Below are 11,330 nucleotides of genomic sequence, written 5' to 3' on the forward strand. Positions count from 1 at the left end.
TTTTGTTCTATTATTTTCTCTATTCCCTTTCTTCTACAGATTGATTAGCACGAATGTGAGTATGTAATATTCAAATATTCATTCAGAAATATAGTGGGAGCTCACCTTATGGTGGGTGTCTTATGCCTAACATTTAAGTGCCTCATCCGCTAGTGTCTTACAAAACTTACAAACTCTAATCCCAATTCCTTGAGATTTTGCACTGTGTTCTAGCCTCCAGCATGTTAGAACAAGAAGTTGAGGAAAGCCCCTCTCAGCAAATCATGTGTTTTCGTGTATAAGATTTCTAAAAGGAAGAAATTTAGAGTTTTGGGAGAACTTCTCTGCTATAGGCATCAGATCATTTTGGATTTTCTTGTGAGCAAAGCTAATCTGAATATAAAGGGATGAACAACAAATATAAAGTGGTTTTTTGTATATTATAACAGTATCCAATCAGAATAATTTTTGGCACGGACGGATGACTCCTAATGAAGGGAGGCCTAGAATATAGACGGTTTCGATAATTGAAATGAATTTACATAAAACATTCATCGCTACTGAATAATGCCAACTGCAGTGGTGGTGTTGGGCTCTCAGCATAAGGCATTTCCACCCACACATGACTTATCAACTTCCACTTCTTTTTTATTGTCCCATTCCTCCTCTGTTTCCGGCCTTTGCAAATCTTTTGCAACCCTGCATGCATCGAATAGCACTGAGACTTGCTTCGATCTCCTTTTATTTTTGCAGGAAGTACATCTTGCTGGAAGAATGTATGTGCTCACATCAATCTTCTCTAGCCTCTTTATCATGTCATTGCACTGCTGTATTGTGTTTTGGCTCGTCTAAGTTTTACTTTGTTTAGCTTCGTTTGCTTGTGAGGTGGTTCTGTTCTGTTAGTTTTTTTTTTTGCTCGTTGCGCTGTAGCGAGGGGATTCTTGTTTCCACCTCATGGTGGACTTGTTTTTTGGCTCATTCAATTAAATTACTTGAATTTAAAGTACTCTGCTTCATCTGAGTTTATTATATGTTTGCTTCCCTAGTGACTGTTGTTCATCTAGTTCTTTTCATTCTGGAAGTTCGATTTCTTCTCCAATACTCCAGCCAAATTCATTGAAACGATTCTCATTTTTAAGAACCCAGTCACCCTTATGAGCACATAGTTTCTTGCAATCCTCAACTTTTGTGGCCCTCCTGGGTTTCTCTGGAAGCTGTTGAGAAATATAAATTCTTTCAACTCACCAACTTCTTCCGAGTCCATTCTTGAATTTGTTATATATCTTCCCCCTTTTTATACATCGATCAGGTTGTATTGTGTAATGGCATTAGACCACTTCTTGTTATCAGCTGAGGAAATGGACAAAATGACCGGACGATGCAGCAATTTTGCTGCTTTGTTATTTTTACTCAGCCATAGCCTTGTCTAATCTGAGCACAGTAGTGAAACTACAGCTTGGATCAGAAGGCTGATAGCTCCAGCAAACAATATATTAGTGACAATTACATTTCTTCTGAGTAAGCTTGCTTCTCAATGACAAAGAAGGCCACAGAAACAAAATTTTTCCAAACAAAACTGATGAAACGAAGAATGGCACCCTTAGTAGAATAAACCAGGACTGCCTTTGTATAAAACACATCATCCATAAATAAATCTAAGCTCAAGCTCAATCTCAATCACTTGGAACCATAAGATCTTCCTCCGCTCTGGAACAAGGATTTGCTTGCTGTTCTCAATGTCATGGATGTTGAGGATGTTGACTATTGTCTCAAAAGCAAAGTTGCTTTCGGCCAAAAGTAGAATATATTATTTGGCATTGGCAGACAAAGTGGAATGGGAAGCTGCATGTGGGAGACAAAAGGCTAGCATTTATTGCTAACTTTTGACTTGATGGAAGGCCTTTGGCCGTTGGCTTCTTTGAGAAGCCACTTCCTTTGGCTTTAAAAGGAGAAGCAGCAGCAGCCCAGAGTATGAGAGACAGAAGTTTGCAGAGAGAAAATTGAGAGAGGAAAAATAAGAGTTGGGCAGCAAAACAAATTGTTGCTGTCGTTGGTTATTTTTCCATTTCTCTAAATTGTACTCAATTTGTATTCTCTTTATATTCTTGAGTGTGTGAGCTTGGGTATATTTGGGGCTTGGGTTTCTGAGTGTTAAACACTATTGTATTCTCTCATTGATTATAGTGGAATACTCCGTCGTCTCCAAACTGGATGTAGGCATTGCCGAACCAGTATAAATCTTGGTGTTCTTGTTGGTGTTGTTTTGTGTTCATTATTTTATCTCCTGCCAGTTGTTAATTTTTCACTCGAAATTGGTTGACGCTTCCGCACAACAGAGGATGAGATGAGCAAATAGTGCGCTAGCTTTGAAAATGTTGAAGAAATCAAAGATGCCTTCTTGTGATGTATTTGAATGATAACCCACTTTGGGAGTTTCAATGACACTCCCTAACTCAACCTTGTACCCTTGAGATCTCTTTGGAGCGGAATTCGTTCATGCATCTTGCGTAGTTTCAATGACTCGCTAAAGTTATCACTGCTTGCAGACTCAGAACCCCAAGTCCTTTCTCCTAATTTGATAATCCCAGCCACAAACATTGGAATAGCTAGCAAGCTTGTAGCCACTCCCACCTGGACAAGATATAATAGTAAAAACAAATTACTATCTTCTTTCTTAGTACCTCTTCAGAATGACATTGAGCAAGAGGTAGAATAAAAGAAGCTTCAAAAGTAATGCAAAGAGTGACTTGAACTTTTTAACTCGTGCCTTTTATGATAATGAATCAACGATTATTTGCTTTAGGGCTAGCAGATGAATAAGCTAGCCCTTGCTTTAGGCTTTTCCTTCTAAGAGAGAACTAAAACCATGTGGGAAAAGTAGCGGCCCTGCTCTTTTCTGCAACCATGTAGCTGAGTTTAATGGCTACATTTTTTCTTATTCTGGTTTTGCAGTTAAATATGGTAATAAATGACCCTCTGAGGCTGTATCACCGGCAACTGTGCTACCTCGAGTGGCTTTTGAAGACATCAAACTTGGTGACGTCCATATTTCCAAGGGGGATAAGCCCTCTTACTAGCTACTTTTGCAGCTTGATTGTGAAGTTGGAAGCACAAGGAAAGCTTATATAAATTGCAATGGTGTTGGAGCTCATATGACATTAGTATGACTATATGAGTGTTAATATATATATATATATATATATATATATATATATATATATATATATATATATATGGATTATACTTTATTTATGAATCGTATTGTTGGAAGTCGTACGGATGATATTTGGCGTGTTGCAGGAAATGACATAAACTTGGAACATATTTTGGATGAATATGATTTACATATTTAATTTTGTTTTTTTAACTACAATACACACTAATACCTTGGCTTACACTTAGAAAACTTAAATAGAAGCCTTACTACTAGTCATCCTATTATGTAATCATAAAAATCGCACTTTTTACACGTTATATGCCTTACTATTTCACCATTTGACTTGATGTGCTTTAGCATCATAAAAATATTTGCCAGCTCCTAATCCATCCATAACTCTACAAATAAAAATTCTTTAATTTTATTAGGAACACTTCTAACAAATGAATTAAATAAATTTAAATAAGTACCTTGTGTCAGAATTGAGAAATTATATGGCTCAAATCTTTAGTATTCTTTTATTTATAACCAGTGTCTACTATTTAGGCAGAATACCGTCACTCATTCGAAAAATTAATGGTACTTTTTGTTTGAAAAAAGGATAAATGCAAGAACAAGGGTTCACCTTTCGTTTTAGTATGTTTTATAATCTTCAGGATGGGGATTCTCACTTTCCCCATCGACTTGGTTTCTATTTTTTTGTAAAAGGTTTATAGAAGAACTTAAGAATTTGGATAGACAACAGTGTAATAACAGTTTGGTAGTAGTCTTTAGCATCAATTTTGTTGCATCATAAATGCACTTGCCAGCTCCTAATCCATCAATTTTGTTGCATCATAAATGCACTTGCCAGCTCCTAATTCAACATAAGTCAACTATTGGTAGGTATTTAGGTGTCCATAATGTTGGAAGGATGTTGGTTAAATTAAAAGCAATATGAAAACCTTGCAAGCAATGGCGGAGCCAGAAAATTCATCAAGGAGGGTCAATCTCAAAAAATAAAATCAGCATAACAAGATAAATTTATCTAATAATACAAAGTCTTTAGTAATAACTCATATGCCATTCCAATACATTCACAATCGTCCTCGACAAGTTTTCATCTCTTGAAATATTTTCATAATCACTTCATTATCAATAATATCAAATGTACCTTTCTCAATATATGGATGATCAAGCTGTCATTCATCCATATATCTCCCATTTGGTTGCCTGATTTAGCTTTTAGGTTAGTAATTCTTTAATTAAGTTATTAAAATTAAGTAATGAAAAGAAAAAAGGAAAGCTGAGAAGGTCATATTTTAATAATAAATTATATACAAAGAGTAAATAGTAATGAATGCAGGGTTATTTATGGAATTTCAAAAGGGTCAACTGACCCTTGTGGGCCTTCATTGGGTCCACCTCTGCTTGCAAGTGCACAAATCAATTGATAGTATAATAAGCAAGCAAGCGTCATTCCCACAAAGATTGTAATCTAAAGAGATGCTTATCAATGTTGCACAACGAAAACTGAAACAAAATTAAACACGAAACAAGAGATAGTTGAGTCCACAAGGACTTCCACACACACGCCAACACCAAGGGGGTTTTGATTTGATTTTGTAAATAAAACAAAGCAATAAGAAAAAGAAAACAAAATAGAATTAAAATTAGAGTTTAAGAAGGATCAATTTTAAATGCAAATCAATCAAGAATAATAGCTAGGACTCACTATCCACCTCCAAACTATCAATCAATCCATAAACTATAATAGTCAAACAATTTTCAGCAAGCATATGATGACGACACTCACAAAAAGATCATGACATTTGACTCGAGTTGTATGATTCTCTCTTAAGTGTATGTAAAGTGTATGACATTTACATAAATACGTGCATTCTTAATTGAAATCCATCCTTACATTTACTCAATTTAACAATCAAGAATCTATTAAGAACAAAGAGAATATGAGTGTCAACAAACCCTACATGTCATATTTGTTATTAGGAATTCAAGAATCGATTTCATATACTTAATTCATAACCTAATTTTCCGTTGCAAGCAAGAACACATTCAACATGCAATTGACCTATGTGTTAGAAATTAGGAAAGTTATTTAATTGTTATTTAGTTTCCTTTTATTTGTTGGTTGTAATTGATAGAGTAGTATAAAGTAACATAGTTTTTCCATTTAAGTTTGTAATCTCTCTATAAATACTTAGCCTTTTGGCTATTTCAATAACATTTGAGAATTATTCTTCTCAACACAATCACCAATTTGACATGGTATCAGAGCAAGAGCAGGACCCAGACCTAGACATTTACGTAGACTAGCTACACCTTTGTTTGTACAATATCTGGCCAAGCACTCCCCAAACACTCCCAAGCCAAAAGGAAGGGAGTCCCACATCGACAAAACACAAGAGGAAGGGACTCTCCCTTCTTTATAAAAGGAGACCTCTCCCCTTCAAGAAGGGAGAGAGTTGGGCAGGCTAAATGGGCCTCATGGGCTTACCCATGAGCCCATTTACAAGCCCACGGATTATTGGCCTTCAGCCAGATCCTCAGCCTTAGCCTTCGGCCTTCGGCGCCATCAGCCTTCAGCCATCAGCCTTCGACCATCAGCTTTCGGCCATCTGCCTTCGGCCATCTGCCTTCGGTATTCTTCCTCTTCTCCTTGAGTCAAACCCTATGTGCATTGTATACAACATTATCGCAATGAGAACATACTTTTCCGTGGACATAGCCCATTATTCGAGTTAACCACGTACATTTGTCTTCTGTATGCATGTCCATTTATCTACCGAATGCTCTTACATACTGAGGGTCCTCACCTTCAACATCTACCTCATCTTTAAGTTGGCCTAATTACTACCCGTCTAGTTTTAGCGCAAACAGTTTGGCGCCGTATGTGGAAGCGATATAAAACACTATGTCGTTCTCCTTTACGAGTGCTCTCGGCACCCTTTTGAGCCATGCCCTCGGTACCTCCTACAATCGGCCCTCGGCACCCACCATCATTCGGCGCATGCGATGTTTTCACATCCCTCCAATGATTCGGCATCTGCCTTCGGCCTTCGGCACCCTTGCATCATTCTGCGCGTGCGATGTCTTCACATCCCCCCAATGATTCGGCATCGGCCTTCGGCCTTCGGCACCCCATCATCATTCGGCGCGTGCGATATCTTCACATCCCCCCAATGATTCAGCCATCAGCCTTCGGCCATCAGCTATCAGCCATCGGCCGTCAGCCATCAGCCTTCGGCGCCATTTGACTTCGGCCATCAGCCAACGGCCATCGGCCATCAGCCTTCGGCCATTAGCCATCGGCCATCCGACTTCGGCCTTCGGCCATCAGTCATCGGCCATCAGCCTTTGACCATCAGCCATCGGCCATCAGCCATCGGCCATCAGCTATCGGCCATCGGCCATCAGCCATGCCGAACGGCACCTTCCAGGAGACAGTTCTCCCTTTCGGTGCCATCTGACTTCAGCCTTCGGCACCCCATCATCATTCGGCGCGTGCGATGTCTTTACATCCCCCAAATGATTCGGCATCGGCCTTCGGCCTTCGGCACCCCATCATCATTCGGCGCGTGCGATGTCTTCACATCCCCCCAATGATTCGGCATCTGCCTTCGGCCTTCGGCACCCTTGCATCATTCGGCGCGCGCGATGTCTTCACATCCCCCCAATGATTCGGCATCGGCCTTCGGCCTTAGGCACCCCATCATCATTTGGCGCGTGCGATGTCTTCACATCCCCCCAATGATTCGGCCATCAGCTATCGGCCTTCGGCGCCATCAGCATGCTGAAGAATGAGCTGAAGCATTACTTGGCCAGTGCATTAGTGACTACAAGTCCCCAATCAAGAAGTACCTCCTTAATCGGGAACTTGGGGGACTCCTGTTTGTACAATATCTAGCCAAGCACTCCCCAAACACTCCCAAGCCAAAAGGAATGGAGTCCCACATCGACAAAACACAAGAGGAGGGGACTCTCCCTTATTTATAAAAGGAGACCTCTCCCCTTCAAGAAGGGAGAGAGTTGGGCAGGCTAAATGGGCCTCATGGGCTTACCCATGAGCCCATTTACAAGCCCATGGATTATTGGCCTTCAGCCAGATCCTCAGCCTTCGGCCATCAGCCTTCGGCCTTCGGCGCCATCAGCCTTCAACCATCAGCCTTCGGTATTCTTCCTCTTCTCCTTGGGTCAAACCCTATGTGCATTGTATACAATATTATCGTAATGAGAACATACTTTTCCGTGGACGTAGCCCATTATTCGGGTGAACCACGTACATGTCTGCCGCGCAAATCTCACGGCCTGGAGTTCCGGGCCGAGGGGATATGCGTTGACACGCGGTTTCCTACTTTTGGGTGCGGTGCGGTTGTGCGCGGGCGTGCCAGCACGGTCTACCGTGCGTCGAGATGTTGATGAGTGTAGGATGGATAAGTGGTGCGCCTGTTTGAACTCATCTTCTAATCAAACGATTGTAGCCGAGAGAGGAACTAGTCTCGGCTATTAGGTTCACGGCCTGAACTACAAGGCCGTTGAGTGATGGTGTTGGTGGTGGGTTTTGGGCGGTGCTCCGGCGCGTCGCTCAGGGAGCAACAGTCGTATGATATATGGGGTGAGGGAACGAACAACAGGGATGGTGCTCCAGCGCCTTGAAAATCAAGGGTCGTATGATATATTGATAAATGAATTTTCCTTACAATCTAACACTACTCCTAGGAAAGCAAGTAAAGATATTGAAAGTGCATTACAGGAAAAAATAAGTTGCTCCGTGGGAGGCTTTGGTTTGGTGTTTGAACCCTTTGAATGTAGCTTGAGCCTTGTATTTATAGGAAGGGTTCCTGGAGGAGTAATCGAGACTGAAAATCTGCATGGTGGAGCCTGATTAGAGCAAGTGGGTAGTCCAATCGACATTTGGGATCGTGAAGTATGGTGGTGTGACCCCATAAATCCCGGTGAATCTCGGCCGCCGCTCTTGATCGTGGGTTCTGAGCTTCTGACCGTGTAGACGCATTTATTGCTCTGATAGTTGGTGACCTTTTCTCTCAAGCTGCAAGGATTCTTGTGAGAATGTCTACTTCTAATCACTCTGTCTTCTGTCGCCAAAACCTGACTTCAGTCACTTCCCACCTTCCCTCGTGCATTAAATGCTTATTTGTGGCCAGTGGGTTTGCTGCATTAAACAGGCACTACTTCATTAAATGAAGCATGGGTCCCTGCTATCACGTGATGATCTGACTTTAATATTTCTGGCCGCGATTTTGCTCGGCCTCGGCCCGCAACCGAGGCCGAGATGAACATGCCTTAGCGTTTTTCTTTTGTCTTCAGAAAGGCAAAGTACCTTGGCGAAACGCTGCGTTTCAGTTTTACGAGCAAGTGCCAGGGCCGAGAAAAAGGGGCTCCTTCAGCCAGCTCATGACCGTGATTTATTAGGCACAAACAGTACATTTGTCTTATGTATGCATGTCCATTTATCTACTGAATGCTCTTACATACTGAGGGTCCTCACCTTCAACATCCACCTCATCTTTAAGTTGGCCTAATTACTACCCGTCTAGTTTTAGCGCAAACAACCTTGATTGGGTGTGGCCACCGACCCGATCGACCGGCCACACCTTGATTGGGTGTTGCCATTGACCCGACTGACTCCAACTCAGACTATAACCTATGAATCTTTCGCTGCACACATACCCAAATGATTAACTCCGATGGGGACTTGGCTCTACATGTGGCCCACTATGGGGTGGTGCCACATGAGAGAGCGTGTTGAAGAATATAAAGTCTCACATCAGAAACTTGACAAAATAAATTACAATAGTGTTTCCACTCCTAATAATAGCAAGGCCTTTTGTGATAAAACCCCACACCTACTGGGCTTTGTAAGTGGTTAAGTTTGGGACAATATCGGTATTGCTAGTAGTTGGAAGATTAACTTTGATTAAGGCTAGTATTTCTGGTATTCCTAACCATATTTTATCTTGTTTCTAATCTCCTCCCAAAGTCTCCCAATTGATGGATACATAGTGTCAAAAATTCTTCTGGGGTAGAGAGACCCATTGCCCTATGTGGCTTGGAATCAAATTTGTTTGCCCAAGACTTCTCCCCCTCATCCCAAATTTCAGCTTATCAAAAAACTTTGGAAGCCAAACATTCCTCTCAAAATTAAAGTTTTGTAGTGCACTAACAGTCTTATAACTGTCCAAAAATAGACCAAACCAACACCCAGCAAACAGTAGATCTCAAAACGATTTAATCATCATTTTATAAGGATCTAGGACCAAATCAGTTGCTGTTCTTGATGAAAAGACTAGGGTTTAAGTTAAAAGTTTGAAAACCAAGAGATGACAAATAACTTGTAAACTTGGCATTCCAAGCTCAAGGAGCTTGCTTCAAGCCATAGAGAGACTTCTTAAGTTTACAAACAAACTCTGGATGTGTGGAGTCTTTAAACCCTTGAGGTTGTTGCATATAAACCTTCTCTTGTAGCTCACTGTGTAGAAATGTATTTTTCACGTCGAGTTGCCTTAATTCCCATTTAAATGCAGCAGCCAAATCGAGAATTACTCGAATAGTGGTGTGTCTCACTAAAGGACTGAAGGTTTCATCATAGTCAAGGCCATGCTCTTGACTAAACCCTTGTTGGGGTCTTTTTCCGTTGGAAGGCTCGTTCGGGCTTGTTGATTCTCGGACCACCATAGAGTGGTGGATCAAGCCTTCGTTGCCCCTTTTTCTGAGTTAGCGAGGACTAGGCCCAAAGCATCCCGAAGGAGAAGCATGTCCCAGGGGAGTACTCTGTTCTTCTTCCAGCGGCTGCGTGCTTTGTGCTGACGTTTCCGGCAGCTTAACAAAGAGTTGAAGATGACTTGCTGCTGTTGATCTGAGATTGTGTGAGCTTGGCATGAGAGCTTGGAGTGTGGGAGCTAAAGACCCACAAGTTTAGCAAATGAGAATGCATGTGCTTGGCTTGGTATGAGATATGCTTGAGTTTGGGTGTTGATAATTTGTTGTTTGTGGCTATGACTATGGGGATTTAAGAGTTTCAAGAGGAAGATGGGATGAAAAGCTTGAGATTTGAAGGCTGTGGTTTTTATAGCTTGGAAGGAAGGAAAAGCTTGGGGTTATGCTTGGTGAGGCTTTATGGATTTAAGAGTTTCAAGAGAAGGAGGATGGGAGGAAAAGCTTGATGTTTGAAGGCTATGGTGTTTATAGCTTGGAAGGAAGGAAAAGCTTGGGGTTATGCTTGGTGAGACTTTATAGGAAAGATGGAGGATTTCAAGGGTGAGAAAGTAGGAAACATGGTTGTGATGGTTAAGGAATGGCTGGGACAAACGCTGGAACGCTTGCAGCAGCTGAAAGGAGGAAGGAAGATGAGTTCTCATGGTTGCTGAGAAGCTTGCAGCAACCAAGAGAGACTGATTTTGGCTGGGCAAATGCCTCCCAATTTATAGAGAGTGAGGGTTTTCCTTTATCTCCAATAGGTAAAGGGAGGTGCTGGAACCAGCTTATTTCCAATGGTTGAAAAGGAGTACTGGGGCATGTTATTTTCTAGTAAGTAAAACTAGGCATTGGAAAATGACAATTTCCTATGGGTAAAAGGGAGTGTTGAAATTGGCTTGTTTCCAGGGGGTAATAGGGAGTGCTGGAAAAGTCTTATTTCCAATGGGTAAAGCTAGGTATTTGGAAAATGACTATTTCCTATGAATAAAAGGAAATGCTTGGAAAATATTTCATTTGCTTACCCACATTGGAGAACTCTAAGTAATGGGCTTGGACTTTGGTGCTCCCAAGTAGCTAGCCCAAAGTCTCCATTATCCAAGAGCTTCCATGGGCCTTGTGGACCTCTGTAACCTTCCACACCACAATCCCTCATGCAAGCCCCGTAACCACATGACTTGGGTTCATGTGAGCTTGATAGGTGATTGACATATGAAAAATGTATTATTGGCTTCGCATGGCATGGAAACTATTATTTATTTAATGAATTAATTCTCAAAATACAGCTTGGATTAACGCATGACCAAAATTATATGTTATATCGGGCCTTAAACGTCTTTGGGCTTCCCGTGACTTTTTTGGGCCTCAACAACCCTCAAGCAACAAGCCTAGCTTTATAGCGAGAAATGGAACCATCAGCATGTCTTTTAATTTTATATATCCATTTGCAACTAACAATATTTTTATCCACATGACAAGG

The sequence above is a fragment of the Prunus avium genome, chromosome 4 (genome assembly GCF_965620075.1).
Source record: "Prunus avium chromosome 4, drPruAviu1.hap1.1, whole genome shotgun sequence".
NCBI classification, from domain to species: Eukaryota; Viridiplantae; Streptophyta; class Magnoliopsida; order Rosales; family Rosaceae; genus Prunus; species Prunus avium.